Source organism: Struthio camelus, chromosome Z (assembly GCF_040807025.1).
Source record: "Struthio camelus isolate bStrCam1 chromosome Z, bStrCam1.hap1, whole genome shotgun sequence".
In the NCBI taxonomy this organism is placed as follows: Eukaryota; Metazoa; Chordata; class Aves; order Struthioniformes; family Struthionidae; genus Struthio; species Struthio camelus.
The window spans coordinates 15,866,376-15,891,470 of record NC_090982.1 but is presented as its reverse complement, the minus strand read 5'-3'; the positions used below and the strand labels follow the sequence as shown (position 1 = coordinate 15,891,470).

Below are 25,095 nucleotides of genomic sequence, written 5' to 3'. Positions count from 1 at the left end.
GTCTTGGTTCTGTGCAAAGGCTGGACTTGGTTTAGGGAAATGTCTGATCTCACAAGCTGATTAGCTTGTGAGCTGATCATTCATAGGATTAGGAGACAACTTTCAGCTCTTATTTCAATTCAGGTGGAACTTGAAGTGCTGTGGAGAGTCTCCTGTCTTTTAAGTGTGATGATGGAGCTGGCTAGTACAAGAATTAACTAGCAGTGATCTTTTATGATTAAACGCTCCCTCAGTGGAGTATGGTTTCATGTCTCTGTTGGAGTCAATTTTTTTAAAAATGATTTATTATTTTACTCTGTACAGTTAGCTTTTTTATGGTTGGGTTTTTTTTATTTTTAGTTATCCTAATGCTATCAGACTGATCAAAATCAGTATGAAAACCAAGCAAAGATTCACCTGCCCCTCAAAGGGCTGGGAAGGTTTTCTCAGCAAGGGCAATGACAATTCTGAGTTTAAAAGGAAGATGAAAACTTCTGTCAGACTCTGATGGTGAGAAGGATATAGCTGCCTATGACTGCCTGGTTTTTATAGCCACCTGTCTGATGTACCTCAAATGTAACACTCATTCTTTGGGCAAATTATAATGTGACTTGTGCTGGCTGACAAGAGGAGCACTGAAAACCGTTAAAGGAGTAATCATAATGCTGGATGTCCCATGAGACTTTCCCCATTCCCACAGAAATCTTGGAAAGGTTCGAGCAGCTGGAACAGGCACTGCAGGCAGCTGCTTTGCAGAGCTCTCGAGCCCTGACCTTTACCAAGGGACATAGGAGAAGGGTGGCATTCAGGACCTCTCCAATCCTTACTCACCTGGAGTTCCTTGCTCATAGAGTCTCCTCCAGCCAGGAGATCCAGTTGCCTTATCTGCGCTCTTCACTTTCCGTGCTACTAGCTTAGGCCTGAAAACACGGAAGATCCCTGTGCGCTTAATCTAAATTCCCAATAGTTTGCCTTTTGACTTTAGTGGGCAGGAGGAGTCTAGCTGGAAGATGGGGGCAGAGGAAAAAGCATAACAGGGCCGATGGCAGAGCTTGGCATAGCGCCTTTGGAGCGGCAGCTGCGACCGATGCCAGTGTCAGAAGGGTGGCTGTGCCTTGCTGTGCTTCGAAGGGATTTGTCACTGACACAACACCTGCATTTCTGGGGAATCCACTTCTGCTTCCTGGGGAAACCCAAAAGGCTGCTCTTACTGAGGAGGCGGGTCACTACTTTGTCCCCTCTGATAAAGAAAGTAAGGTTTAAATGGGGGGAAAACAGCAATAGGATCAGAAGAAAGCCTAGTTTAGAACCCAGCAGGAATAAGGTGTCTCAAATGTATTGCCCGAAATAAGCAACTCTGAAGATTTTCAGTCCTCTGAAAGTATCAGTGATGAACCTTGTTGGCAGCCCGTAACAGAGATACAAATTGACCTTGCTATAGATAGGACTGACATGAATATAAGTCGATTGACAAGAGGAAGAAAAAATAATTCTTTACCTTCCAAGTAAACTTCTCTTGCCCTTTCATATACTAGCTTTACTGATGAAAATCCAATTTAGGGTTAAAAATCAGTGAAAAGCAGAGAGTCAGAGTTTGAAAGTATATTTTCTCTGCTACAGCAGGTGATAACATGTGCCAGCTGCATGTGTTTTTCTCTCCTCTTTGTCCGTGGTGTAGATTTTTAATGTTCATTATAGTACTATTGGAACTACAAATTCATAAGCTTTTGTCAAGTATTGTAGCAATAAGCAACAGGTAGGAAATCTAGTTTCCTTCTGGGAATGCAGAGACGATTGATAGTAGCCACTGAGTCAGAAAAGTGCTTGTAAATCATAATGCACAGCGGAAGCGCTTCGCTTTTCATGCTGCTGTGGTTCTGAACTAAAGGGATGATACTAAAATACTCATTTTAGATGAGCTACCCTAGATAGGAAGCCCTGTGCTGGATTGCATAGGTTAGGACGAGCCCTATTTTCGTAGGTTTAAAGCAACCACAAGAGACAATTAGTTGTAGGACACTTGTCTGCATTTGCTAGAGTCACATGGAGGACGATAAAATAGGTTACCTCTTTCCCTCATAAAGTGTTTCCATGTGAAAGCAGTTGCTTTTCTGGCAACAAACATGTTAGGTGGTCATGAGTAAGGAAAGAGATGGCCAGTAGATATTATTGCAGTCCTGTTCCTAAGGCTGTGATGCCTCTCCCCACTGTGTTCGCCATGGGATGCGGTCCCTTGGTTGTGAATTTTGAGATATTTGCTCTTAAGAAATAATGGTATTTTTTTAGCTGAGTGTTGGTTGCATCAGTTGCCATGCCAGTAGATATTTGTTAATTGTCTGATACACAGTGTGGTTTCAATAAGTTATGATGGCAGCAGTGAAAATGAGGTGTCACAAACAATTGTGGCATTTTAAATACCGTTATGCTTCAGTGTGTATAAATGTGGCACTTTTATAATTTCAGAGGTTATTCATATTTCCATTTTTCTCAGTTTCATTTTCCTCGCTCCCAACTAACTTGTAGCATTTATTGTAAAACTTGACCTGAAGATGAATGGCTCATTATAAGAACTTATGCCGCATGCCTGACTTTACAAATTTCTTTTTATATTCAGAACAGGAAATTTTTAATAATAGAGAGGTGGCATGTGACATGTAATCTATAATGACAGGAATGTTAAATCAATGTTTTCAGTCCCCAATTAGAAATGCAATGGCAGATTAAAAGTCAATTTAAAGGCTAAATAGGAGTTTGTTAAACTAATTCCCAGCCACTTATCAAATCTGAGTCTCTCTCCCAAATATTGTAGGTGGTTTTCTAGATGGTTCTTTTGTATTATAACGGATATCATTATGAGCTGGCATTTGTCACCAAACAGCCATGATGATTTGCTATATTAGATTTTGTTAAAGGCATAACCATTTAATTAGGAGATATAAGATACTAATGTTTTCTCTTCCCTGACTCCCTTTTGCGGCGTTGTTTGCAGCCAGCATCAATGAAAGGAACCTTCAGGGGGCTCTAACTCAGCCTCGGTTCACCTGTAACCTGCAGAAGGTACAGCAGTTTAAAACAATTTTATTCCTTACCCACTGACCTGTGCTGTGGGCAGTGTACAGACAGGCAAGACCTGTTCCGTGAGGGCTGATGCTGCAAGCTCCCGACGGCTGCGAAACAGGATTGCAGAGAGCCTGGGTGCCCTGGAGCGTCCTCCTCCTCCAGGAGCCTCTGGAGCACTGTGGGGTCGGTGGGGAGCCCGGCGCATGCTGCAAAGGCTGGAGAGGGCTCCTCAGCTTGTTGTAGGCCCTAAGTCTGTCTCAGCAAATGCAAATAGTGCCCGGCAGCCTGTTTGAGGATTTTTTGACAGCTGAGACTGATTCCTGAAGTGGTCTTAAGACTTGTAAGGAAATGTGAGAGAAAGTGGGAGAAACAGCATCTAGGAAGACAGGCAAATTTCTCCCTCACATCCTTCTTATTTATTTCAAGCATTTTTTGATTTTTGCTGGCTGTGGTTGGTGAAGCTTTTTGTGAGACCTCTCCTCCCTTCCTCACACTGCCGGGGCACTAGGGACAAAGTGCTGTCAGGAGCATCTTCAGTGATGTTTCAGTGCGGCTGTCTCCTTATTTTGCAACCCCACTTTGCAAGGTTTGGTCCCAGGAATGTTATGTTACATCCTCCCACCTAATGCAGAGTTGGCATTGGATACCGGCTACTGTCACAGAGCAGAGACACTGATTATTTCAACTATGTGGAAAGCAGTTCAACTCAGGATTACTTTTTAAGGTAATATTTAATTTGTAGTCTGCCAATGTTACATTCCATTATATTATAACACTATTGCATATATGTACTGGTGGATGAGGGTAGAGGAAGGTAAAATACTAACTGCCATGGGCGTATTTGGTACCTAGCATTTTCTGTGGCATGTTTTTCTGCAGATAGGGAATAAATTGTCAGAACGACTAAGCTACCCTCAGATGTAGGCAACAAACATGTCAATGAGTAGGGACAAGGGTTGTAGAGCTGGGAGGAGTGTAATGCCTGGCGAATCCGAGTTTTCTTCCTGGATGAGTGCTGAGCTGCCCTGAGGACTTAATCAAGCTATGTTGTCCCTGGGCCCCGGCATCCCTCTCTTTGTTCAGCCTATTTCGGGTGTCAGCTTTCTAGAACAAAACTCATGATAGATGGATGGAGGGGAGCTGCGTTAGGCTTTGATTTTGGTGCAAAGTGATCACACCTCTTTTGCAGCATCTGTGATGCCTATCATTATTGATAGGAAGTGTAGTGCAGTGTGATAATTGCATTTCCTAGTAGAGGATGGAATAATACAGTTAGATACTGTGAGTAAACAGCATTCTCATAAGAAGTTCCCGTGACTTCAGTGGGAAGGCATGCAACACAACATTCGAACCGTTATGTGTTTGAATAGCAGTTTTTAAAGAAGCAATAAACAAGCAACACCTTTTCCTCCTGAAGCAAATTCTCTCTTCTCTTATGAGTCAACAAAGTTTGGCTTATAGTAATCTCTAGATTGGAAAAAAAAAAAAAAAAAAGAGAACTTTATCCTGGAACCTGTGCTGATGTCCCCTCATCTACTTCCTCTTTCCTCCTGTTCCTTCTCACTCTGCTACTCCTTGCTTAGGGCTTGTTTTACGCTCTGAGTTATCTGACGACTTATTTTCATGTACACTTACTTTTAAAGGAGTCAGGGCATCTGAGGGGTGTGGCTTATACACATGAAAACAGAATAATTTTCTGGCACCAGATTGAATTAAACTGCCTCAAACTGATCAAAGAGTTACTGAATGTGAAATGACTTTAATGTGACTGATGTATGTGTCACATTGTTCTTTATTGTGGATTATTGTAATCCTGACAATGACAAGGTAGGTTAGGGCAGACTCAAGTAAGCATTGCTATCAAAGCTTAAAAGGCTGGACATCTTTCAAGCTCTGTAATCTGAAGATGCTACTTTTGTGTGATAAATCCATTATTTTGCCTTCAAGAAATCTTTTGCAGGCAGAGTGGCATCTGTTTCTTCCTGACAACTCAATATACAGTGCATTGCACAGAACTGAGGATTTTGTAAGGAAAATCTCTTCTCTCCCTCTCCGCTCTTGAAGAATACAAGTGCAACACACTGAAAAACGCTACAAAATATGAAGCTCTAGTCTTACATTTACTGTGATGCAAACTTTGATTTGAACATATAGGTATGTTATAGCCTCAAAGGATCGTTGTGTCTACAGTCCTTTGGGTAAATTTTCTTTTACTTTTTACTCTGTTTTAATACTGGACTGATCGTGTCATCTCCTAATACGAGTTAAAATCTAGCGATAAGAAAGAATAGTTTCAACTTTTACGGACAGAGAGGTGAGACGCTCTTCTCTCTCTCTTTCTGCCTGCATTTTCATGCCAGTATGCTCTGTAGTCAAGCCAACAGCTGAACTATTCTTTAGCAGGAGAGTTTCCGATATACTGACTGAGGTTGTTTGTGTGAGCGAGACAAATGCCTCTTGAGCCCCTGTTTTTTGGAGTATCACAGCAGGGATTAGGAAGCTATGAAAAAATGCTGAATTTAGAACAAGCAGGGTATACATGACACTTTTCTTGTTTATCCTAATTTTTTGTTTAGATGTTCTGAAAACTTGAAAAATTGTTGCCCATTTGAGCGTACTTGCTGTCGTCCTCTAATTTTGAGCGTAGTATTAGCAGACTCTGTGGGAGTTCTGCCAAAGTTTACCACTTCAGTGTCAGTGGCCCTCTTGGCATCTGTATGCTGTAATCCTCAAAGCAACATTTGTAAGAGGCGTAGAAAGTACTGGGCACTGCTTTCTGTCTGTTTTTGTTTAAAAAAAAAAAAAAAAAAAGAAATATTTCTCTCCTAAGAAAAGTTTGTTGATTGCACTGCTGCTTTAATAAGATGTGAAACCGCATAAAGAACATCTGAACACAGGATTGCAGTGTTGAACATTGAATATTCAAAATATAGGTTTTAATTTTGACAAAGTCAAATTTCTGGTCCTCCTAGAAAATACTGAAAAATTTCATGCAAATTACAATACAAACATTAACTGAAGAGGCATCCTGAGTTGAACTATCTTCCAAATAGTTGAAATAACCAACAGCTCTCTTCCGTGACAGTGTCCAGGATCCCAGGTGCAGAGTTTTTTGTTTGTTTTCTGCTGAGGCAGACCAGAAGGATGTCCAGGGCTTTCTGTGCACGGGCTCAATCCATCTCCTTGCTACAGGTGTCTTGCATGGCCCTGAATATACCAATTTAAATCTCTCTGTGCCTTGATTCTTTATCTGTAAAATGCAACCAGTAGTACTTGGCTGCTACACTGGGATGAGATGAGGACAAAATACCCTAAGGGAATCTCATGTGCTGGTGCTGTATAAACTCCCCATCATTAAATCCACTAGTTAGACTGACTGTGTGAATCGATGGTGACAGATGCTGTGCAAAACTGAAAGAGTTCCTGTTGGAGTGGGATGATGTTTCTGAATAATCCCCATGCTGGGGTCACGTCTGTTGCTTCAGTCTTATTGTTTCTTATCTTATTCACTCAGCGTATGTATTCGTTTCTCTTTGCTGCTCCTTTTAAATGTCTCTTTATATGTTCCTCATTTGCCAGTAACTCCTTATTGTTTGCTTTCTTTGTCCCTCCACCACATATCTCCTTTGTTCTGGATGACTACATAACTCCATATTGTAAAACTCGCTTAATCTCAATGAATAGGTTTCTATTGAACATTGGATTAATTCTGTTAAATTGCTAGGCAGCTTTAATGTTATTTGACAATAAAATAAAACTTTATTTTCTGAAAGGATAATACTTCCAGGCATTTAACAATTAGGCAGAAAGCACCAAACTTTCTATGACAGAAAGCTTGTGACTGAGATGAGCTCTCTGGAAAAAATGGATGACTATTTGATCCTCCTCAGCTTCTGGAGGATGCTGACTTTTAAAATTAACATTAAGGGCTACCAAGCTGCTTTACTGCATTTTTCTTTTAAACATAAGTGAAAGAAGGGTTGCAATGTTGCTTGCCAATTTTTCCTGCACCTCCTTGTAGGGCCTGTTTTATGCCCTCTTTATCCTGAAAGTTTCGCCTCACAAATAATCCCTTTGACATCCTGAATAACGTCTTGGAGTTTGCACCAATTAATTTGATGCAGTTTTCATGGGAGAGGTTAAAGATGCCAAGAATTCTTTGCCTTTATGAGTGATAAAAAGTGCATTGAGTAACAGACAAAAACATTGAAAGCCCATTGTTTCAACGATTTCACTATAATTCAATATTAGCCAGCAGTTTTGAGAACAATTTATAGCATATAGGCATAAATAACCAAGTTCATGAAGGAAAGAACTGTTTTTTAATGATGCAGTAGTTACAGAGATTGAATTTGCTTTGTTATTTAAATACAGATGTGTATTCCCAATGTATAAGTTAGAAAAAAACATAGCTTTGGTAGATGACTGCTAGGAAAACTAATAATCAAAATTGTTTATATGTAAGGAAATCAGTTATAAAAATAGATGTAATACATGGAAATTTTCTGCATTACGTGTGCCGACTTCTACAAGCTTTGTACTTTCTAAGATGGAAGATAACTAGGAGCAGGCACTTTAGGCTTAAAATAGATAGTAAAATGAAAATCCATAGAAGACTATGTTTAATATAAGCAGAAATCTCCCTGTGGGAACAGCGATATTATGGATGAAAATTGCTTCTTATTTTTACCTTTATTCTTTTCACAAACATACTTTGATTTTTATGTTTGTGTTGCAGATTATGGTAGATGGTTGATGTGTTACTTTTTTTTCTTGCATACTTCAAAGCTTTGAGGGTTTTTCATATTTTCCCTCTGCTCCCAACCACATGATGCTGAGCTATTTATTTTCTCAGGTGGAGGAAAAATTGGAAACCATTGCAGAGGCTGTTCATTATCATGTCATTGAAGTCTGCATGATAAAACTGAACCACTTCCTCTGATCTGCATCTGCCACATTTTTTTAAATTTTCAGTCACTTTAGTGTTTCTTAGGAATATCTCTGAGTTTATTTAGCATAATATTTAATTTGCATAAGCCATATGAAATTTTAAAATGGGTGGATAAGAATGAGTAGGGGCTCAGAAGTCCGTGTAACCCTACGTAACCCTAAGTACAAGTATCCAATCTCCTGAGAACTGCTCACTAGAAAAGTTCTAAGAAATCTCACAGCAAAAGAAGAAGCATAAAGTATATTTTGGAATTCCAAGCTCATTCAGCTTTTTTTAGACAATAGTTTTGATGTCAGCAGGATGTTCAAAAGTAAAGTAGTTTCTCTTTCTTTTTAAATATCATATCCAGTTTCATCAGACTGGCAAAGGGGGTTCTCTTCTGGCTGCTGACCAGCCATCTCAGCCATCAGAAAGGATGGTTTTGTTTTAGCAGTGTTACATGGATGAAGTCATCAAGACCAGTCTTGCAGCAAACACATTCATACAAGATACTTAGCTTTGGAAGAATATTGGCATTTTCTGTTCTTTAGGAATTCTTAGAGAGTTTAAGAAGCAGCTGTAGGAATCAGCCTGCCAAGTCTCAATGCTTCTTTTGCAAACCTAACCTAAGGTATTATATCAGCGTGAAGCATACCCAAGATGCTGACAGAACGTTTTAGTATCTTTATTTGGGAAGCAAATAGCTTCTGAATTATCTTTTGAAGCACAGAAAAATAATCCGGTCAGCAGCATCTGTAACAATCAGAAAATAAATAGTTACAGCTACTATGGAAGCAGTAGAATGTGAAAACAAATAAAATAAAATGCAATTTTCTTAAAAATGAGGCTGTATGTTCCGATTTTTCTACCTCACTGGGCCGGTGCACCTCAGCCTTCATTACTTGGTGACCTCTCAGGCAGCCTGCCACCTCCCCTCATCCCATCCCCACATCCCAGCATTTTACATTAAATACTTTTTATGTGATTATCTTCCCTTATAGTCATACTGAACTTTAGCTGTGTGTTTCACTAGGAATTTCTGAGATGTTCATGAGATTTGGATACAATATAAGTAGTTCTGAGATGACATTTAGTGTTCCTAAAGTTCCGTCATATACTCTCTCACACAGGTGATCTTGGTCACATGCGTGTTCCCAGATGCGAACTCAGTGGGGCTATTGAAGAGGCTATATAAGAATTCTTCATATGCAGAAATACTTGCAGGAAATACCTGTGAGAGTGCTATTGCAGAGAACTGGTTTTTTGAATGTTGTTACGTCTTGTAGGAAAGGGTACTAAACGGGCCTTCAAGTCTGACGCACATGAAATCATTACTCGTGATGATGACTGCCTACAGCAATGGTTGGAGTTTGACCTCATACTTAGAGCTCATCAGTCGTTCTGGATTTCAGCTCGATGCTATGCCTAAAATTACACTTTTGATAAATTTAACAAGTTCAGACTACATAAGATTTAGAAGATTTGTCATCCTGGTATAAAGATACAATGATGAATTGTATTAGCTCTTCCTGGAGCTCTCCAGTCTTAGGTTAAAGGGCCAGAAGTAATGATGTATCTTCAGCTTGAAACAGAATGATTTAATGGACTAGATTTCTACTGCAGATAGATTTTTTAGAAATGGCTATTAGATAAATGATTTATCAATATTTTACTAAACAGCTAGCCACTTATTACAGAGTTGTTCCGTAGTCTAAGAAATCATGTGGTTGATTGTAACAGGCAGTAACTCACTTTCGGGTGATGCATTTACAGTACTTCACGGGAATCAAGGTCTGCGCCAAACTAAGCGTACCTCACGCTCCAGGGCTGGCTGCAGACTCTAGTTACCTTACAGTGAAGGCAGTGCATGGCTGTTTAGAGGGTTGCAGCGTACTGCACCTTTCCCACTGTATAGCCTTCACACCACATGAGCAGGCTGCCCAGTTCCCCCTGTGCTTGTGTCTAGCGTGAGCACAACAAAGAGGTGGCGGAGCGGCTCGAGTCAGGCTGTCCCACTCAGAAGGGTTCCCCCTACCCATAAGCCCCACTGCACACTTTCTAAGTGTCTCCCTGTCCCTTCTGTGTGGTCTTCTTTGTGATCTCATCACATGAGATGGTGTATGGGAGGTCCCATGCTCTGGGAAAGATTGGCTGTTGTGGGTTTAATATAAGTCAGAATCGTTTATTAATCAAAATTTTTTACAGTTCTGCAACAGTTATTGATGGGGAATACCAAAACTGTGCTGAAGTCAGCTAAGAGCATCTTGAAAATAACAATGTAGTTATTTCTGAAGTCACTGTCGATTCAGTAAGGTGAATTCTGTAATTTAAAGGATGACTGCACTAGCTCATGTAATGGCTGAATTATCCCTATGTTTTCCTCTCCCAGTTCTGCTCTTAACGTTGGATGCCTGTCCTGAAAATCAATAATCTATTTCTTATCACCCTTAATGGCTTATTTTTAGAGCGTAGATTTTGCATACGGAGAAGCAGCTCTTTTGAATATTTGTTACGTATTTTATTAAAACATAAAAATTTAGCATGTGATTATTTCATGCAGATGTATAGCATTATTGAATTGATAGTGTTTTTATCTAGGTTAAACTAAGTGTAAAAAGACAATTGTGTTTTTCCAAAACTCATTGAGTTTTGTATGCTTTAAGGTTGAGAAAGATATTTCAGATTTTAAACATGTGCTCAAAATAATTTATGATATTTTGTTGTTCACAGGGGAAGTACTGATCGAATATGCCTTTGATTTATTATAGCCTATAACCAAAACTGCATTTTAAATAAAATTATATCAAAAAGATATGTAAATTAATCTTCTTGATGTAAGCTAGTTTCTTGTCAGTGCCTGACCAGTTTAAGATTCTAGTTGTCAAGGAGTGACTTAATCTTCCAAATAGGTTGGATAACAGAAAAAAACCCTTATATTATCTTTATGATTTTACTAATCTTTGAGCTAATTAAATCAGAACTCTTCTTTATGAGTTCATTCTAAACTAACAGAAAGAAAAATTAGTGAAGTCTCCTTACAGTGAGAAGAAACATCCTGAAACTCTGAATAAGCAACTATGCTAACCAAATTCTGGCAACAAGAGTTCATAGCACAAAAATTCATAGCAGCACTGGTTTATCATGACTGGTTTCAGGGTTTCAGGGTTTTCTTACTATTGTATGAGTCTTTCTATAGCGATTATGAAAGGAGTAAAACGGTTTTGGACTTGGAAAAAACATTTCAGGTAGCCAGTGTCAACCAAATGAGTAGGACAGCTAAATCTCCACATCTTTGAGTTTAGAGAACGGTCACAGACTCACAGAATACTTTACGTGGGAAGGGACCTCTGGAGGTCGCTACTCCAAGCCCTGCTCAAAGTAAGGGTCAGGTTGCTGGATTGGGTTGCTCTGGGCCTTGTCCGGTCAAGTTTTCTTAGAAATGCACTAGAAAACTTGTTTAGGTCTTGATCACCCTCGTAGGACAAACATTTGTCCTAATATCCATCCTAGTACAGTGAGGTAACCTGACACGAAGATCCGGGAAGCTAGGACCAATGACGGAGAAAGAGTAGAAGACAGAACGCAACAAAAAAGAAGATGGGTAAAAGAAAGTGGTAAAATCATGAATCATGTAAAAAAATCTCCCTGAGTTTTAGAAGGTATGTGAGGTATTGGAACCTTAAGGCCATGGTGTCTTTTGTCTGCTCAGCCCCTTTTCTTGCAATAATTTCCCCCATATTTGTATGCCTGATAGGAACACGCCTGCTGATTACCAGTAGTCAGGCTGCTGATATTCTTTTCCACAGTCCTTGCTGTAGTCCCCAAAATGTAAGATAGAATTTCCTGTTCTAAGCCTTGCTACCTCAGTCTGTCTTGTAAATCAGCAAGCTGCACCATTATGAAGCTTTTCCAAACTTCTGCCTCCCAAATTAATTTCCACTGAAAACCTTCTCCATACTTTCCATTATTATTTCTTACAAAAAAACGCATGTGGTTCTTTACCTCCTGGCACTCTCCCCTGGTTTAAAAAGGCTGAAGGAGATAAAGGTGGTCTTTTCATACGTGGAGACTAACTAAAAGAGAGTTGTGAAGAGCACTAGTGCTATTAAATCCAGGTTCAGACAGATCATCCTTGAAGTAAAAACAAACCTCTTCATGCATATATAGCTGCAGCTAATAACAGTGATTAATTTATATTTCCACTTGTTTTGACAGGGCTAACAGCTGAGAAGAGAATGGTATATTAAGTGGATGGGACACAAGTGAGCACGAGAGTTTGAGATTTTATGAGTTTTCAAAGCTCAAGTGTGTCTTTTTTCCCTCCCCTCCTCCCCAACACAATTCTGTAGCAAAAGATGATTCACTATGGAATTCTGAGAACTGATGTGATCACTATTAATTTTATGGTATGGCCATGTGACAGTTTATAAACTGCGATAAACAGGTATAGAAAAGGGTTGACTCAAACACAACAGGACTTGGAAGCAGCAGATGAGGTTTGAAGTGGGAAGGTAATTGCTTTTTTAAAGCTTTCCATTCTGCTGGAAAAATGTTGGAAGCAAATGAAATGCATTTTGTAATGCAGTATACATATTAATAAGTTGGTGTCCATTTAGATGAAGTGAAATGTCTTTGATAGTCTTCTACTTAATTTAAAACATTGTCTCCATTTGATTCATATGATTGGTCTAAGAGTCCTGTGCTCTTGATATCAGCAGGCAGTTTCTTCTGGCTGTAACTGCTGCATTCATCAATGTCTAAGTATTGTAAACCTGCATTGCTCTACTAAATAACATCAGTCTGGAAGCACAGGCAAGTTCCATGAATTTCAATGAGTGCTGTTCCATTAATGACAAAGATTCAGAGCTTCATCTGCTTACCAGGTTGTCAGCTTATATGGAAAAACTTCATACCTGCAAGAAACAGGCAATAGAACAAGGTACTGGAGAAGGCTGATGTTTTTAGAGATTTAAAAGACTAGATTTGATTTTCAAGTTTTTATAGATGGTTTGGGATGATGAATTCAGTACTGCTGAGATACAGGGAGAAGTCACTTGGTGCCTTGTACTCAAGTACAAGGCTATTGGAATACAAGATTCTTAAATATAGAACATATCAGAAAATTTCCATCAGAAAACACTGATTTCTTGGAACTGTTTTTTTTTTTTTTTTTCTCATGTATCATTTCTAATTTCATATATGTTTGAAACTCTTCCTGTTAAAAGATATCATGGTGTCCCACTAGCTCTCCTAGGAAGCAAGTAACAATCCTGGATTTTTAAGGTTCATTGTTGCAGGACAGCTTTCCCTGAGGACTGATGCAAAACCTATTCGATTACCCAGGACAGGTCTGCAAGCCCTGCGACTGGGTTTCCTAATGCTTTTGGGCAAGGCACACTGGGCAGGTAGGCTTCCAGGGTCTGTGGCTTTGGGAGGTTTTATAACGCAGAACTACTACTTGGACTCCAGCCAAGAGTTTGCAGGCTCCTAAGTCAGATAAAGCTCTCAGAGACATGACATTTCAGAGGAAGAAACTAGGAAGCTTTGAAGTTTAAAGCTATCTCCCTGTGAAATGTTTTTAGTCATTTTGAAATTAAATTTGAAGACTTTGCTTTTCAGCATGCTCTGCTTCAGCAGGATTTAGGTTTAAATAACTGTAGAGCTGCATCAGTGAGCTGATGCTGTGAAATCCAGCAGCACAAAATCTTGTGCTGCTTTTCTACAGTCAGCTGTTGTACAGCAAGGACAGGACAACAGGGAGATGCCATGCCCCTATACCCTTTTAGGACAGGGACGTAGGGGATGGAGTACCTCTTACCTGCAAGGCAGAGGTGCCACACTACTTCTCTTGCAATGTTTTCACTTGTATGCTATCTGTGTATGAAAATCAAATAGACAGCGATGCTAATCCCGTGCCTATGGTGACTGTGATCTTGCAGCCTTCTCTGCACTACTCTGTTAAGGCTAATCACACTGTGATTTGTCTGTGTGGTGTCACTGGAGCGCTTTCTGTCTGAAGTTATCAAAGTGTTTCACAGGTATTAAGAGGATACTGGGCTGATATAGAAAAGAGGAAAAGAGGAAAGAGCTGCATTGTCCCTGTTTCCAATAACACTTGGGCCCAAGGGTGACATCTTTCACCAGCAGAATATTAGGTAGTAGTGAAGCAGAACAAAAGCCTGTCTTGGCAAGAGGGCTCTGAACAGCTGGGGTAAGCAGGGAATAGATAGAAAGGATATAAAATGGGCCTAACATATGGTGATAGTCTCTGCCATGGTTTTGGTACATTCCAGGTCAGCGGTAGTGTCACTGTATTTAGTAGCTCATTTAATAGCAATGTTATTTTTTTCCAGGTGCTTTTTGAACTCTTGCAGATTGTGGGCACCCATAATTCCTATGACAGGGAGTTTTACAGCTTAACTATGCAATCTGTGTTTTGGTGTATGTCGTCTGGTAGCTTCATTTAAAGTCCCCTACATCTTATGCTGAAAGAGACAGCAAACAACCATTCTTTGTTCACTAGTTCCTCTATGCTTGGATTTCACAGGCCTCTGTCACACTCCTGCCTCCAGCAATCATTTGCTGAGACTAAAACATTTTAGTTTAGTCCTCCTGCATAGGGAAGACATTTTATATCTTTGATCTCCCTTCTAGCCCTGCTATGTACCTTGTGAGGTAGGAGAACCAGAATTCAGACAGAACAACGTACATTAGCACAGCTAACAGGCGGTGAACAGATGTAGCAGTTTTCCTAGCAGGTTCTGGGCTCTAATTCAAGATCTTCTTGATCTCCTGGGGGCTTCCTCTGAGATCATCAGGGGACGCCTGCGAATCCTTCGAGGAACTTGAGGTGCCTGCAGCTGCCGGATGAGGATGACTACAGCAAGCTGGGACTGCTAGCAAGCTCTAGCAGCTTCTAACAGACTCTGTCAGCTGTCCTTGACCAAAGATTGCTCTGAGCTTGTGCTCCCAGCTGACTTCTGATCAGGAAGGGTCAAATAGCCTGTCAGTTAAAGCTAGGGAGAGGAGCCCTGAGCACAGTTGTCTGAGGCAGATGTTTGTAGAGCAGGTTGCATAAGAAATAACTCTGCTCAGACAAGCATTCGCATCTTTGGCAATGGTGGTGATGTGCCACAGGGTCCACTCCCCAGCAGCCACCACAGCAAATTTCCCTGTAATCTTAAAGGCCTTCTTCTTTGTGGAGAAGAACCTGGGAGTCCTGATGGACAGCAAGTTGACCATCAGCCAGCAATGGGTCCTTGCAGCAAAGAGCAAGCATCCAACAGCGTCCTGAACTGTGTTAGGAAAAGCATTGCCAGCAGGTCAAGGGAGGTGATGCTTCCCTTCTGCTCAGCCCTGGTGAGGCCATGCCTGGAGTGCTGTGCCCAGTGCTGGCCTCCCCAGTACAAGAGAGACATGAACATGCTGGAACAAGTCCGACAGAGGACTATAAAGATGATTAAGGTAATGGAGCATTTGACATACAAGGAGAGGCTGAGATAGCTGGGAGTGTTTAGCCTGGAAAAGAGAAGACTCAGGGGGATCTTATCAACATTTATAAATGCCTGAAGGGAAGAAGTAAACAAAATGAGTCAGGCTCCTCTCAGTAGTACCCAGTGAAAGGATAAGAGGCAGTAGGCACAAAATGAAATACAGGAAATTCCACTGGCACGCCAGAAAACACTTCTTCACTGCAAGGGTGGTTAGACACTGGAAGAGCTTGCCCAGAGAGGTTGTAGCATCTCCATCCACGCAGACATTCAAAATCTGACCCAGTCCTGAACTACCAGCTGTAGCGGATCATGCTTGAGCAGGAGGATTAGACTAGATGACCTCCAGAGGTCCCTTCCAAGCCCAGTGGTACTATGAACTGCACAGCATAGCCTGGCATCTGGTCCAGACATGATCGCTGTGACACTTGAGTTATAAGGGGAACTGTATTTCACGTTTATAGATGGGGAAAATGAGGCACAGAGTGACTTGGCTACAGTTATTCCTTGGGCCAGTATCAGGATCTCAGCATCTACATGTGAATTCTTTTATCCTTACATTTTATGACTCTCAGGTTTGTCTGAGAAAACCTGAGTGTACTTCAGTAGCTGCTCATTGAATACTCATCTCTTTCTCTTCTTTGCAAGTCTCTTCTTTCTTTAATGGCCTTGAACTATCAATAGAATTTTTCAGGACTACAGAAAATAATTTTTTCCTGGCATCTATCAAGTTACAGCTTCATTACACTGCTGCAACATTTCAAAATATATTTTAGTAATAAATAAATGCAGTCATCTATAAAGCTACTGTCTCTGAAATACAATTATTCAACCTTTTCTTTTCCTCTTTTCCTCAGCAGGTAGCAGAGTAGGAATATTGAAGCATCAGTCATTTAAAAAATGCAATAAAAGTGTTTTTATGTAGAAGGGGAAGGCAGCGGTATTAAGCAGACACTTACAATATGTCAAACTACCATGCCACCAAAGCAATGAAAGGAGGGAGCATATTACAGAGACTACTGCAAAAAGTATTTAATAATAATACATCTGGCACCAGGGCAAAGAATTAAAAACTGCTATTTGGTGTAATTGATGAAACTATTAGAGCCTCATTTATGAATAAAAGGAACAGTCCAGGCACACAGGAATAAGCGCTCTGCAACTGCAAGGAGGATAAAGGAAAAGAACTGAATGCCTAGCAAGTCTTTCTAACAGAAGAAAATAGTTTGATTCTTACCAAAACAGCAATGTGACATGTGGAGCTACCACCACAGTCTGTTGGAGGGGCAGCTCCAGTTGCTCTAATAGAGGTGTATCAAAGCATCTGACTGTAGTCTTCTGTTTCCGAACGCACATTTAGTGCTGGGAAATTATCTGTCCATTTCTAACTCCAAAGAGCTATCGAGAGCTCTTCTGTGATTAATCAGGCTTTCAGAGAAATGGCCTGCCCTAACACCTTTGAAAATCAATGGTAACATTGCCATTTTTTTTTCACAGGGAGCAGAAATGGGTCCAAGATGCACGGTGTCTAGGTATTTGGCTTTATCAAGGCTCAGCATTTATCTTCAGATTTTCTGTGTTGTGAAATCTTATAGAATAATAATTCGGTTCTGTCTAAGAACAAAATAGAAGTTACTTTATGCTGCTGTTCTTCAAAACCTCGTACGACTTCAACCTGCCAGCCTGCCTGCAGCGTACACCAAAATGTAAACGTGGGGATATACATTGATTTGTTTTGGAGTTAGGCTTCTTTCTACTCACGTTTGCATTGCCCAGAGGGGCAGCTTTTAAGAACCTGACGTGATGACATGACCAGTGACTGATTGGGATTGTCTCCTGACAGGCAGATTGCTAACCGGGGATGCATGAGAGGGCCTTTTTCAATTTTCAGCATGAGAGAGATGGAAGTATAGGGGAAAATGTCTGTCAGGAGAGCAAATTTGGAAAGTATGCTCTATTTGGGGAAGATAAGAGGGTGTTCACTTTGAAGAGCAGCTCTTGCTAACCATGCACAGCTGCTCTGTGACTTTATTGTAGGGATCCTCCTCACCCGAGGAGGTGCTTACCAGGCCAGCAAGGCAGGAGTGCTGGGGTGTTGGAAACAGCTTCTTCTTCCTTTGGCCAGATGTGATCCCAGCAGCTTTTACATCTGCCAACCTGATGAGGAGCCTTATTTAGCTTCTTTGGTCTTTCCTGTGATCCAGCAGAAGAGCATGGATGAGGCAATGGCCTGGACTCTGGGGCAGCTGTCTGCAAGAAAGGATGCTCTTTCTTCTAAGTAGCAGGCTGGCAAGGGTCTTCAGGAAAAGAGAGATACACATGGGACATGAACTAATAACTCCTCAGCGGGAAGGTAGCGTGCTCTGCTGTGCCACAAAGCTGCTGTGCTGTAGCACACGTTTTTCTAGAAGTAAGGGTGGCCAGAAGTTGCCTCTTGACTATGTGTCTTCCCTTGAAGTTCCTTCAAATATGTTGTCAGAAGTGTGTCCCAGTACATCATTTACATTTAAGTTTTACTGTTGGAAATCAAACGCAAGAAAAATAAGGACTGTGTTTTAGTTTAGTTTGATTTTTGCTTCCCTCAGATATTTGCTTCCTTTGTATTTTGCATTATCCTAATTCCAGTTTCCATTGGATCCCCCCAATGTAAGGTCCCTTCAGTCTTCAGAAAGGTGCTTGCTTTCTGACCCGCAAGGACATCTCAGAAATAAAGATATATTCCTCTGGAATCTTTCAATGGACAGCTAAGTTTAAAGCATAAAGATACCACAGAGCAGTCATGACAATGCTGGAAAGATACATTATTAGTTCACTGTGCCAGAATCCTGTGTCTTGTCAGGACCTGTTGCTTCTTGCCTTGTAAGGAATGGGTTTTCCTGACAGCTCCTATGCAAGTGAAAATAATTGTTAAGTTAAAAGGCCTTTAGAGTGCATGACAAATTTAATAGCTTTTATGAGCCATTTGTATAGTGAAACGCCGTCAGTCAGTGAACCATTCTCAGAGTTGTACAGCAACTTGGAAATTGCTTTAGCAAAAGGTTTAGCAGTTCAGCTTTCCAGGGGGATTCTTGTGTTGGACACTTCAGCAGCACACAGCCTTTTGCATTTTGGTTACTGAAATTAGGCAGATAATGAATTAGGACAAGCATTTGCAGTGTTGCTAATGTGCTGGGTGTCCTCCTCATGCGAAAATCAAACTGTGGAACTTTATCTAGCCACCCTTTTACTGCATCCAATGACTCGATCTTGATGAAAGTACGTCTTTCATAAAAGCACCTCATGTGCTGTGAAGTTGGCGAGAGAGGATTAATCCCCCCCCCCCCACACACACACGCACACACGTCCCCCTACACACTCGCTTCCTTTGGGTGTATATGCACTACCCTAGTCCTAGTGCTGGTGTAACTGATTTCTGTAGCGGTAGGAGTGTTGTTAGACTCTGCTGTACCTCAAAATGCTCTTTGTACCCTAAATGTCTTCAGAAGCCATGCAGAGCAAAGCGGTGCACCAAAGTTAAGAATCTGTCTTCAGAATTTTTTTTTTGGAAAAGGGGATTTTGCATCTCACAAGAGCTCTTCTAATCTGTGTAGCTGGCACAGTAAGTCCTAGGACTTTCCAACTTTTTACTTGTCACTTGGTGAAATAGTTTTAACTCTTCAGCTAAAAGGCAATGGAACATTCTCAGAGATGTTGGAGGGAGCAGCTGCACTTTTCATGTCAGCAGCATAATCGTAAACGGGGGTTTCAGTTTGCCAAAGACCCTGTAGAATATTCAAGTGTAAAGTTATGAAAACAGAGGAGATTTTTTTTTTTTCTTTTAATCAGTGTCTGTTAGAGGCAGGTAGGAGGTGAAATTTTAAGTGCAGTTTAGTCAAATAAGATAGATACAGAAACTGAGGTATCTGTAATACAAAGATATTCTTGGTAGCTCTGATCCTGGTTTTATAAGTGGCTGTATTTCAATTGATGAGGTAATTTCAGAATCAAATGCGGTTTTGGGTTTGTTTTTTTTTTTTTAATTTAAAGCCCTAATTTGATGAAATGAGAATCATCTTAAGCGAAATAAATGGGAAAAAGCTTACATGCACAGGTGCTTGTAGATGGAAATTGGCTTACATTTAAGCAGGTATCAGAGATGGCTGAGGAGAAGGGTATTTACTAAATGTAAACAAATATAAAACAAGCAGAATGGACACGAACGCCTGCTAAAGTTAATTATGAATGAAAATAGAAATGTAAGCTAAAGTACAGAGAAAAAGAATGCAATGCTGTTGGAGACGTAGAAGAAGAAAGGGTAGAAGAACGAGGGAAATTCCGGAAAGAAGGATGTGGAGCACGATCAGTTGAAATTAATGTAGTAATGTATTTTATGAATATACTGAGGAATTTTAAAAGAGAATTCAGGGATTCTGGTTAGGATAGGAAAAAATAAAGTCATATTTTATACAGAAATAAGCTCTATTTAGTAAAGCACTAAAATACCTAATTAACTTATTAATGTAAGCATGTGCTTGCATGATTTAAGTACACACTTAGGTGTTTTGCTGAGTTAGAATTGGGTCCTGACATAAAAAAGGATAATTGTGTGCTTTGGTGCTGGGTTGAACTGAGATCCAAAAAATGTGATAGAGGAACTGTGCAAAAAGGTCCAAATGGGTTGAGTTATCTCATGTAATAACAGACATAGCTTTATTATTGAACCCAGCGCTGAAATTCTGTTAGGTACTGAACAAAACATAAGGATTATAATTGAAATTTTTGCTCTTTATAAAGTGAGTTGTGCTGCAAAAGTACAATTGTAATCAGCTTTTTATGTATGAAGAAGTAAAATTAAGTTAAGCAGTTTTGTTAATTTTATTTTTAATCTGGGATATCCAAGTAGTTTAGTTTCCGTGATTTTTGTGTATCCTTTTAATCATTATTATAAACCAGACAGCTATTCTTTAAAGTATTTGTATGGCTCTATGTAGCAATTGTGAAACCCATCAGATCATGAGATGCTGGGTCTGAAAACTATGTTTTTTCTATGAATATCTATTTTCCTTATCCTTTAGAGTGCACTTCTGCTTATGATTATAACAGCCATTAACATGTTACAAAATAATATTTTATAATAGTAAAACGTACACTTTATTGTCTTATAGATGTGTGAAGCAATTCTTTCTAATTAAGGTGGTTAGTGAAAAAGAAGGATGTGACGCGTACTGGAGAGAGCAGGGAAGTTGACGTGTTATTCCTCAAAATGTGTGAGCAGTTACTTTCAAGTTGCACATGTTCTGGTTTTACAGTCCATTATCTTATGAGGGCTAAAAAATCACTACACCATCCAGTGAGTATGGGGATTTTAAGAATTTTAGCCTGCTGTAGGGTTGCAATAAGAGGACACCTTGCGTTATGTCATGATCATGTCTTTCATTTGGCTCCTCCACTTCAGTTCTACCACTAGGCTAGTGCTTTAAGAAATAACACTTTGAAGCGTACTTTTTGTTTAGGTTTTTTCAGTCAACTCAGAATACTGAAGCTTCATATTAAAACCTGACGATCTTACAATTAACAGCTTTGGTCTAAACCTGGAATAAATATATTTAGAGCAATGTTATATGTAGTGTAAAAACTAGAGACGATTTTGGCCTTCAGTTTCTAATGCAAAATAGATCTTTAAGAAGAAATTGCTAGGAATGAGCCTTGCTATGGTCATTGTCAAATCTCCCTGGAGCTCAGGGGAGACAGACTCAAATTCGTCATGAAGCAGATTTTTGAGAGGAAATCTGTTGTCCAGGCACAAATCCAGTGCCTAGCAGAGTGGGGAATATGTGCTGAGATATCTGTTCTACTGAAGCCCCATAAAAACCTGCTGCCCACTGGGAAGTTGGAAGTGATAAATGAGGAGGGAAAAGCCTTGGTTCAATGCTAGAGGTGGATCTATTATATCTTAGAATAGAATCTCATTTTTAAGAGGGGCAACGCCTGCATCCTTGAAAGCACAATTTGGAGAATAGTCTCTGAGGACATTCTGGTGGACAGTTTTCTATTTCCTAATCCTCCGGTGGACAGTTCTGTGAGGTGGGAAGAAGTAAGCCTGTATTTCAAAGAATAAGCAATAAATACTCTGAATCTTCTAACCAAACGAGCTTTTCCAAAACATCTGGTTCTAACTTTAGCTGGTCATATGATGCTTGAAACAGAGAAGTGATAACTTTTGGGAAATGCTGGGTTTCCTGTGGTAGGTCAGAGTTGCGTTAACATGTCATCGTGAAAATGATCCCAGGATTTCACCCTATTTGCTTTAGGCAAGCCCTAGATATGCAGGACAACCAGTCCTGCAGCATCATTCATTGTCATTCAGTCCCAGGTCCTCATATTCATCTGCCACCTGAATCTCTCTTCCCTGCCCCCTCTCCTTTTTCACTAGTTAGTTGCAACAGTGACTCTTTACATTTGAGACAGCCTACGTAGAGCAGCTTTGGAGAAAAGCTCCTGTTCTTGCTGAGGGCTGTGTAGGTATTACTGAAGTTGGTACACACCTGAAGGCTAAAAAAGTTCACTGATGTTCTCCTGATTCTGCAGGTGCCTTGATGGGAAAACCATAATAAAAGAAAAGAAGACATGCACTGGGATACTTTTAATTTAATGTCAAAGCAGTCAGAATATATCTGTGTTCTGCTTTTATTGCTAAAAAAATCATTCAGAACAGGTCTGATTTAACGCTGGTTTCTTTCTCCTAAGAAAATTACTTACTCTCTGCCATGGTTTCTTGATCATTTTAAGGTGTTAAGTGCTGAAAGCAGCACTTTTCCTGGCTGTGTGCACTCTGGAATTAGATGGAACATTAATGCCATCTTCTGAAAAACCTCACAGGACCTGCTCTAGGAAAGAGATATGCTTTACTTGGGGCTCATAGGTTTTAAATAATACTTGGTAATAATAATACCATTCTTCATGCATATATATATATATATATGTATAAAGAAAAATCTGATATGTATGTTCTCCTTCTTGACAGATGGGGATTTAGTTCTCTCCTCTCCATACTTATGTAAATATCAGCCTTTATCACGATGACTATCAGACCCAGTATTGCTTCATGCTTCTGAGGAAAGTGATACTATAAGCATCATTTTTTTTCTAAGAAATCAGTCTTAATTTTCATGTATAGTAGATCCCTGCTGATTTCATAGGAAGTTCAGAAGGCTCTTATTACTATAGCTGGCTGAGGAACACTTTTCTTTTATTATTACAAAACTATTTTTTTATCTTAACAAAGGCAGCAGGCAGCATGTACCTGGAGAAAGGAATAAATAAATAAATAAATGAAGTAAATTACTGGATGCGTATGTGAGCCACAAAGAATGTGGGAAATATCATGGTATCCCAGACGTGCTTTCATCAGGAGCTAAAGCTAGGGAGTCAGGATATAAAAGCAGGACCTGACCAGATTTACAGAGTATTTTATTTTTATGTGGACAGACATTTTAATAAACCCCACTCTTAGCATGGCTAGCATCTTGAACATTGAGTAACGTCCCAATGTTGCTATGTACTTAAAACTATTCTTCATTTTTCTCAAAACCTCCATTCCTGGAGTAATGTGCTGATATAATAATCTCAACTTTAGTTTAAAAGCGTAAGCTAAATTTCCAGCTTTCCACTGAGGTGAAAGAAATCACAAATGATAGCTGAGGGCATTCATGTCAAAATTTTTAATGAACGCTTCCTTAAATTGTTTGTATGAACGTGGCGTGGATTATTATGAATGATACAGACTTTCGATACATAAAGATCAGGCCAAATTCCGTAACTTTATTTTCTAGCAGTGAGTTATATGAACAAATTAAGTACTAGATCACAATACACCTGAAGTAAGGGTGAACCCTGAGCAAAAAAAAAAAAGGAACAGAGCCAGTGCACCACTTATCTCTTCCATTTCTATTTTGACCCTTTCAGTTACCGGTTCACTGCTGAACTGAATTTCTCATAGAGGAATTTTGTGAGTTGTCCTCAATAGAATTTAAAAAAAAAAAAAAAAGGATAGTTTCTCTCTCTCTCTCTCTCTCTCTCAATCTCTGTGTGTGTGTGTGTGTGTGTGTGTGTGTATTTTCTTAAATACAGGACAACTAATACAAGATAAAATCCTACTGAGATGGATACCTGGATTCATCCCTTCTAACTGATAATTGAAGTTAGCAGTGTAGTTGCTTTTCTGAAATTGGCACTCCACAGGAGAAAATAATGGTATTTAAAAATTGCCTCCTGAAAAATGCCTGTTTTCTCCAGGTCAGGACCTACTATAAGAATGTAGGCCAAGGAAAGTGGGGCATTCCTAGTCATTTCCTGTAATATGCAAGGCCACGTGCCAGGGAAAACTGATGCTAGTGACCAGATAGCCTCCTTGAGTTTAGAACCTGACGTTTCTTCCTGAGGCAGATAACGCCCTTTAGAATGGCTAATTACAAATGTTACTGGCCATAAAATCAACCCCTCATCTTTTAAACTACATAAAACAGGGCCAAACACTTTTATAATATCGGCATGAAGTCACAGGTTACTAAACAAACTGCCACTGTTAGTAAATGGCTTGGAATTCCAGCTCTACTTTAAAAAATGAAATGACATTGTGAAAAATACAGGGAAGAAATGAAACGCTGAAAACATAAAATACTGTAGATTCTATGTGGTTGTTTGGTAGTTTGGCTTTGGAATTTAATGTAGCATTAATGCCCCCTGCTGATAAGCCATAGGAGAGCTACTTTAGATCTGAGCAGAAGCATGGGTACCTCAGGCTCAAGTGGTTAATAATACTGTGCAGCAATACTTTTCTTGATTAAAAGAAAAGTATCCCATCATAACTGATGTCACCTTAAATAAATCTTATTTTCACCTTAAATGAATCTTATTTCTTTTTAGTCTGCTCCGTAGCTAAGAACACTCTGCGGTGTGACAAAAACAATAACAAAAAATCTTCATAATTGTCACAAATGAGCCCTTCCTATTATTTGTTCAGTAGGGAGGACAAGGTGACATAACTGTCCATGTAGAAGCTGGATCTTAAAGGAGAGAAGGAATCTTTAGAATTTTACAAAGAAAACAAATTATCAAGCAGACCAAAATGAAATGTAACTTGACAAAATTGAGAAATTGCAAGAAGTTGAACAGATGTATTGCCATTCAGGGTTAAACTACAGGAAGCTAAAGGATAAGCCATTTCACTGCTTTCATTATTATCTATTTTCTAACTAAATATATATATATCATTAGTATTGATTTTTATACAGACTCTCTTAAAAATGGAAATGAGAGTATTAACTGATTCCGTAAAAGAGGCAGGGTTTCATTTTTCTTTCTCCCTTCAAGCCGCAGGGGGGAAATGCTTTTCCTTTCACTGTTAGTGATTAAAAGGATACTATTGTGTTTCTTCCAGTTTGCAATAGCACTTACGATGCTGAATCTGAACTCTTTGTCCATTCTACTCCTTGCTTGAGATATATAAAATCTTCTGAACCAGATCCATGAGCAAATTGCTGGAGCTAAAGCTTGTGCAGCCACCCACCCTGCATGCATCATTCCCTCCAAGCCGTGCTCATGGCACGTTATTTTTATTCCAGCAGCAAGCTAGGGGATATCTTCTAGGATCTTCTA

General features: G+C 39.7%; 1 protein-coding gene across 4 annotated transcripts in view; it reads left to right on the top strand.

Annotated features, from left to right (window-relative positions):
• PLPPR1 (phospholipid phosphatase related 1) overlaps positions 1-25,095 on the top strand; it is a 136,453-nt gene that overhangs the window by 63,136 nt on the left and 48,222 nt on the right. The window lies entirely within an intron of this gene.